Source organism: Rousettus aegyptiacus, unplaced genomic scaffold, assembly GCF_014176215.1.
Source record: "Rousettus aegyptiacus isolate mRouAeg1 unplaced genomic scaffold, mRouAeg1.p scaffold_m13_p_2, whole genome shotgun sequence".
NCBI classification, from domain to species: Eukaryota; Metazoa; Chordata; class Mammalia; order Chiroptera; family Pteropodidae; genus Rousettus; species Rousettus aegyptiacus.
The window spans coordinates 85,157,712-85,163,878 of record NW_023416295.1 but is presented as its reverse complement, the minus strand read 5'-3'; the positions used below and the strand labels follow the sequence as shown (position 1 = coordinate 85,163,878).

The 6,167-nt window shown below is 45.5% G+C and overlaps 1 long non-coding RNA gene across 2 annotated transcripts in view; it reads left to right on the top strand.

Moving 5' to 3' along the window:
* The first annotated feature begins 1,312 nt into the window (after positions 1-1,312).
* The window catches only part of LOC107515624, a 30,057-nt gene continuing 25,202 nt past the window's right edge, over positions 1,313-6,167 (top strand). For both annotated transcript variants that reach the window (XR_004955872.1, XR_001598051.2), the window contains exon 1: positions 1,313-1,611. This is a non-coding gene — a long non-coding RNA (uncharacterized LOC107515624). The remainder of the gene's footprint in view (positions 1,612-6,167) is intronic.

The window sequence follows — 6,167 nt, the reverse complement described above, 5'->3', positions numbered from 1 at the left end:
CAGGTATGTAGGAAACGATGGGAGAAGAGAAATTCCAAAGCTATGAAATGGAGACCAGATAGAAGGCATTAGTTGAAGAAAGCTGAGTCAAAGTAGAGAGTTTTTTCTTTAATATTAGTGAAATTGAGTGGATTTAAATGCTGCTGAGAAGGAACCAACTCAAAGAGGTCTGAGGATACAGGATAGAGAAGGGACGGAGTCAATGCAATCAAATCCCCAAGGAGACAGGAAGGGCTGGAATTCAGAACAAGGTGGAAGGTTTGGTCCTTAGCAATGGGTGGTCCCCACTGAGGAAGAAAGGGGGAAATGAGGGAGGCAGATAGGTAGGGAGGAAGAAGGGAAGGGTGAGGGCCAAAGCAAGACACAAGTCAATTTGTTAACTTGCTGGGAGAGTAGGGGATTCCTGTCTGACGAAGTCCTCCAATTGCTCCATCAGCTGAATTGAAAAGTATACGGCTGAAGAAGGTTTTAAATGGTCACTGTGGTGACAGAAGGAGTGTTTTCTGGCAAGAGACTCACCCTTACATCTCTTAGGTGGAATTTGAAGCTTGTGGGGGTGGGGGTGTGAACTGGAGCCAGCAGAAAAGTCTCTTCTTTCACACTCTTAGCAAGGCTGGGCTAAGTGGAAAGGTGGGCATCTGTGCTTTGCTCTAGTACCATCTGATTAGGGATAAAGGGCTGAGATGCCTCCTGACCTGGACACAAAAGGTTAAGTTTTTTCATAGCTGAAAATTAATAATTAGACTATGTAACAAAATCACAATTCATTGTAATATGGCAAGGAATAAAACAGTATATTGATCTCTCTCTGTCTGACTGCTAAGTAACTCTTCTAGGGAAGAGAGAAGCTGGAACCATGAGAGGACAAGGCGAGATTCCCCAAGGTGGCTGCTCTGAGACAGTGGTCCTCCTGTCTCAGACTGGCCATCTCAGGTCAGTGTCCACCTCTGCAAGATGGCAATGTGGGTGCCTGCACAGCTCTGCTTGTCATTGGAGCTGGCATTCAGAGAATTCTCCACAGTGCTAATTACCAGGCAGAGCAGTGATATTCCATAATTAAATTAATTCAATATGGTCCATAAAACAGAACTAGCATGACCACTCATTGAGCTCCCACACAAGGTTGTGATTTCCTCATTTCATATTTATTCACTCCAAATCTCGCACTTGCCGGCGACAGAGATTGTTATAGTTCCTATAATTTAGGTCTTTTTTTTCCTTCCTAGAAAAATAAATTACCCAAACAAATTGAATAGAATAAACAGCTTGAATAGCAAATTATAAAGTTGCCTAGTCCAGCAGTACAGGAGGTTGTTATTCACAATATGTCACTTTAAGATAAGTTAATAAAGAAATATAGACAAGAAACCATTTTTGGTCATCATTAGTATATGCAGTACAAAAAGCTACAGGGTATTCAATTAATTCTAGACCATAATTACGGAGCATAAGTCTTGCATATAAATCAACTTTCTTTCCTTTTCCTTTTTTTCCTTCCATGTAACAGGAAATGCCATTTCCAACCAGAGTTCGAAAGGAGGATGGACGGTTGTTGCCCAGCCACAGGATTCAGAGGCCCCAAGAATTAATATGAGAGCTTCAGCCCTGGAGGTACTTAATATACTTCTCACAGCCAGAAAATCATAATTACCATCTCTGCTATCATTTCCGATTTTTTTCCACCTGTCATCTGTCAAGAGGTGCTGGCCACCTAAACCTCCTATAACTCCTGCAGTCACTAATTAATCCCAGAGGACTGCATATGATAAGTGGAAATGCATTATTTTTAAAAAGATGTAAGGAAACCAGTCATCATAAGATACTACATGAGGAAGGCAACTCCTTGGGTCACTGTGGAAAAACAAAATGATAGAAGAAATGATTTGCAAAGCGCAAGCTCGATCCTTAACATTAAGTGTTAGAATTTGCAGTTCAAATTTTAACTGGTCAACTGGGCCCTAGAAACATTTCTCAGGGTTGCAGGAATTGTTATTTACTCAGAGTTCACACCTAAATGATTTTAGAAAATCTGAATTTTCTGTTTCTCAACTGAGTTTCTCTTCTGCCTCCAACTCACAGATATCTCTTTTCCCTTGGTGTATTGCTTGATCAGGACACCTCTACTGATCAAGCTTCCCTGTTTGCCTTTAAATATACATTTCCCAGGTCTTGAACACAAGATAATATCCCCAAGTCACTTTTCTCTGAGGATGTAACTGTAGTTATGAAGTTCTAGTCCCAGAGTGTGGGGCTCACCTGCCATTTCTGTTTTCCTGATAGCACTTCCTCTTCTGGCCTCCCACTGCCTTCTCTGCCTACACAGCACACTTGTGATCTGGGCTGGCCAATCAGAGTGACTGCTACTGTGGCCAATCAGAATCTTTTTAGAGGATCTCTATGGATAATTAGGCAGGGAAGTCACAGGTACTAAGAACCCACTAAAGTGGGGACTGTGGGCCCATCTGTGCCACCTGCCTGAGAAAGGTGTACTCAAAGCAAAGCCACCAAGTGTGACGTCTTCCGAAACACTCTTGGTGACATCCTCTGAGACTCTAGACCTGACTATGACTGAGCCATCTTGCCCTGGACTTCCAGTTTGAAGATCCAATACATTCCTTTTTGTTATGAAGATTATTTGAGTAGGTTTCTGTCAACTGCAAATTAAAAAGTTCTGCCTGGACAGACACTTCGCCTGAACCCTGTCTCTCTTCTGTAGTTCTGGATTCCCATTTCCCTCTCCCTACCCAGGCAGCAGCCGGGTGGGGGTCCCCCAGGTGGGGCTCTCTGCACCTGGGAGGGCTCATTTATGAATGGAGCCATGGTCTGAGGCAGAGTGGTATCTGGAAGAGTGGGGGATTGCCTCTGTGCTTCCCACCACGGCCAACAGAGGGTCACTTCTATGGCTCCCCAGGGTCTGGAGAATACCCAGTCCTCCCATTTATTCATCTAACAGACATTGTTGAGCATGCATGGCACAAGGGACACCCCCAAAACAAGATCGACATGGCCCCTGCTTACCAGTCCTGATACCTGCCCAAAGATGGAGGCTACCCCAATGCCAATTCTGCCTCCTCCCATCCCAAGATCCCACTTTCACATGTATACACACACAGGCATACACACTTATTATACACATGTGCACACACACCCACACAGAGACTCACTCACATCCAAGTACACATGTGTACACACAGATACACCCATACTTAGCAGCTCCATGTTTGAATACCACCGTATTCCTGTCAAATCACCTCTCTTCCTCCTTTGCCATCCCCTAGTTAATCCTTCTGAAATCTTTGTGATTCAAGCTCAGCTATCACTTCCCCAGGAAACCTGCCTGCAGAGCTCCTTCTCAGGTTCCCACATCTAGTATCTCTAGCTCCCCATCTCATATGCCTACCCTGTGGAGAGCCCCTTCTTCCCTTGGAGGCTATGGGAACTTGGCTCACAGCACACTCTACCACCCAGATGAACATTTAGAGAAGCTTGTTTTCAGCCCATTCCTAGTGAGTTATCAGGTATTTAGGAGCATGTCTATTGCCTCTAAAACCAATGCCATTCACTCATCAAAGAAAGTTCACCAAGCTTGCTAGGGGCCAGGGATTCTACCAGATCCTAAGAGGATGTGAAGGAGGGAAGACCACCTTTCTGAGAGTATTCCAGAGGAGGCAGTCCTGCTGCTCTCTGCCATCTGCCTTTTAGAGCCCTCATCAGAGCCTAGAGACCCTGACTGGAGGCCATGGGATTTGAGTTGAGACAGCAACTCCTGAATCGCAAAGTTGTCAGAGCTCCAGAAGCTCCTGGGGCTGTTGCCACACTCTCAGGCAAGATGTACTCGGCCACATATCTGGAGCATTGGTGACAACCTGGGCTCAAGGCCATATTACCCTAGAAAAGGGCCTTTAATTGCCTTCCCATGCTTCTCTTTCTTCGGTCATTTCTTGAATATCTGCTCTGTATCCAGCACTTCACATATAATCCTCCTATGGCCTTGTAATTTACAGATGAGAAGAGTCAGAGGGGCCTACACTCTGCTGGATGAGGGCTAATCAGGTGAACATAGGCCTGCCTGACTCCATGGCTTAGCATGGCGCTGCCGGATGCAGGCGTTTCCTGAGCCAAGCTCACGGGACTGGGTGAGGGACTACTATGACACCCAAGGGGCAAATAACCACAAGAAAGAGCAGATGGGGCAGAGGAGAGAAGTGGCTGTGGTTCCAGGGCCCTTGGCAGCATTGTCATGGCCCTCTATTCATGAACTTCTCGTGGGGTCTGGCCACCAGAGTGCTCACAGGATAAATCATCATAGGGCCTCTCACTGAGGGTTTCCCATGTCTTCTCTAAGCACTGTTTACTTTCTGGGGAAAGCTGTAACTCTAGACCCTTAGTCTGGATTTCTTTCCTTGCCTAGGTTTTTATTCAGGCTGATAATTCAAGCCCAGATGATGCTTTTCGCAAAGCTTCTTATTATGATAGTAACACCAGGACTGAATGAAAACGAAGTGGGATGGTCCAGAAACATCCAGGCTGTGGTCAGGTGCCCTGAGAGGTGAGCTTGCAATCTGGGAGTGATGGTCACCATGTCCATCACTGAGTTTAAAACCAGAGAAAAACAGGTTTCAGAGAACTTTTCATCAAAATAGATTTCAGACAACTTCTTTGAGTGGAGAGCCTGCGTGAGTTACCCAGTGTGTGAATCACCAGATACTGGAATCACCCAGTATGTATCACCCTGCTGTAGTTGTCCCATGGGGCAGATGGGTTTTACACACAAGTCAGCAGGCGAGTCCATAAACCACAGGCAAAGTCACAACTTTGCCCTAAGGAGCATTGTTAAAGTTAAATCACAAAGTGTCAGAGCACTCCTTCAGCCCTCAATCCTTCCCCTCCATCGTCTATACACCTGTAGCTGAGACACTGCCATCACCCACCCCTCACCCCCACCCCCGCATGCTTTGTTGGATGGTTACTAGAGTCTTTTGAAGAATTTGATATTACAGAAAAGAAAAATGTTTGGGCCTGCAAGCCAAGCTTGGCCAGAAGACGGTGGTCCTCCCCCCATGAGGACCCATGAGCTGCTTCCTCTGGACAATTTAAACCACCACCCACTCAGTACACCTCCCACTCACACCCAGCTCCTTTGGTCTTTTTATTCACCCCCTTCCTTCCTCTGCTATAAGTCCTTCCTGGGAACCCTGTAGGAGGTATGGAACTTCTCATTTATCTTCGTGTTTCCAGGGCCTTGGAGCAAGCCTCAATATAAGCATTAATTCATTGGTTCACTAAGCCATTCATTCATTTATTCAAGGGCCATATATAGACAGCATGCTGCAAATATCTAACAGACCACCCAGGAGCCCCTTCATGTAAGTATGTCAGCCTCTAAGTACAGGCTCTTGCAGAGGTCTCCATACCAAGCCACAATGAAGAACTGTCTATGCATTGAGTCCATATGTGGCTGCTCTTGGTCTGAAACCCATGAATCCAAAGTAAAAGCTATTCTCCCTCCCCCACTTTGCATATAGTAGAGGAACAGGAATGCGGGAACTAGACACCTGCCCCCATTAGGAAAGGGTGGAAACAGATTCACTCAGACAAACTGGTTTACTGGGATTCTAGGGAAACCCCCTACCCAGGAGGGGAGATTATTCCTTAATTAGGTCCTAATTCTGTCCCAAAGGTGAGTTTTCATAGATGGGTTTCCGGGAGCCCTTGCTCTGCCCTTATGGAAGCACTTGAATTTTCTGTTGTTCTTCCTGGTTACATCTAAAGAGAACATTAGGGAATGTGTTCTTTTTTCAAGGCTGAGTATCTCATTCTACCTTCTTTCTGTAGAAGGTTGAAGGACCAAGGATCATTTTAGTTCTCAGTTACAAACCATTTTAATCCAGACTTTTGGTTTCTTTGACCTCTCTAAAAAACCTAAAAACATAGCTTCTTGCCAATTTGATTCTAAACGATTCCATGTGCCATTGTCTTCTGTGATGAAATCAATCAATCTCTCTCTCTCTCTCTCTCTCTCTCTCTCTCTCTCTCTCTCTTTCTCTCTCTCTCCACCCTCCCTGCCCTCCCTCACTCTCTCTCTCCCCCTCTCGCTCTGTCTTTCTCTGTCTCTATCTCTCTCTGTCTGTCTCTGTCTGTCTGTCTGTCTCTCTCTCTGTCTCTCT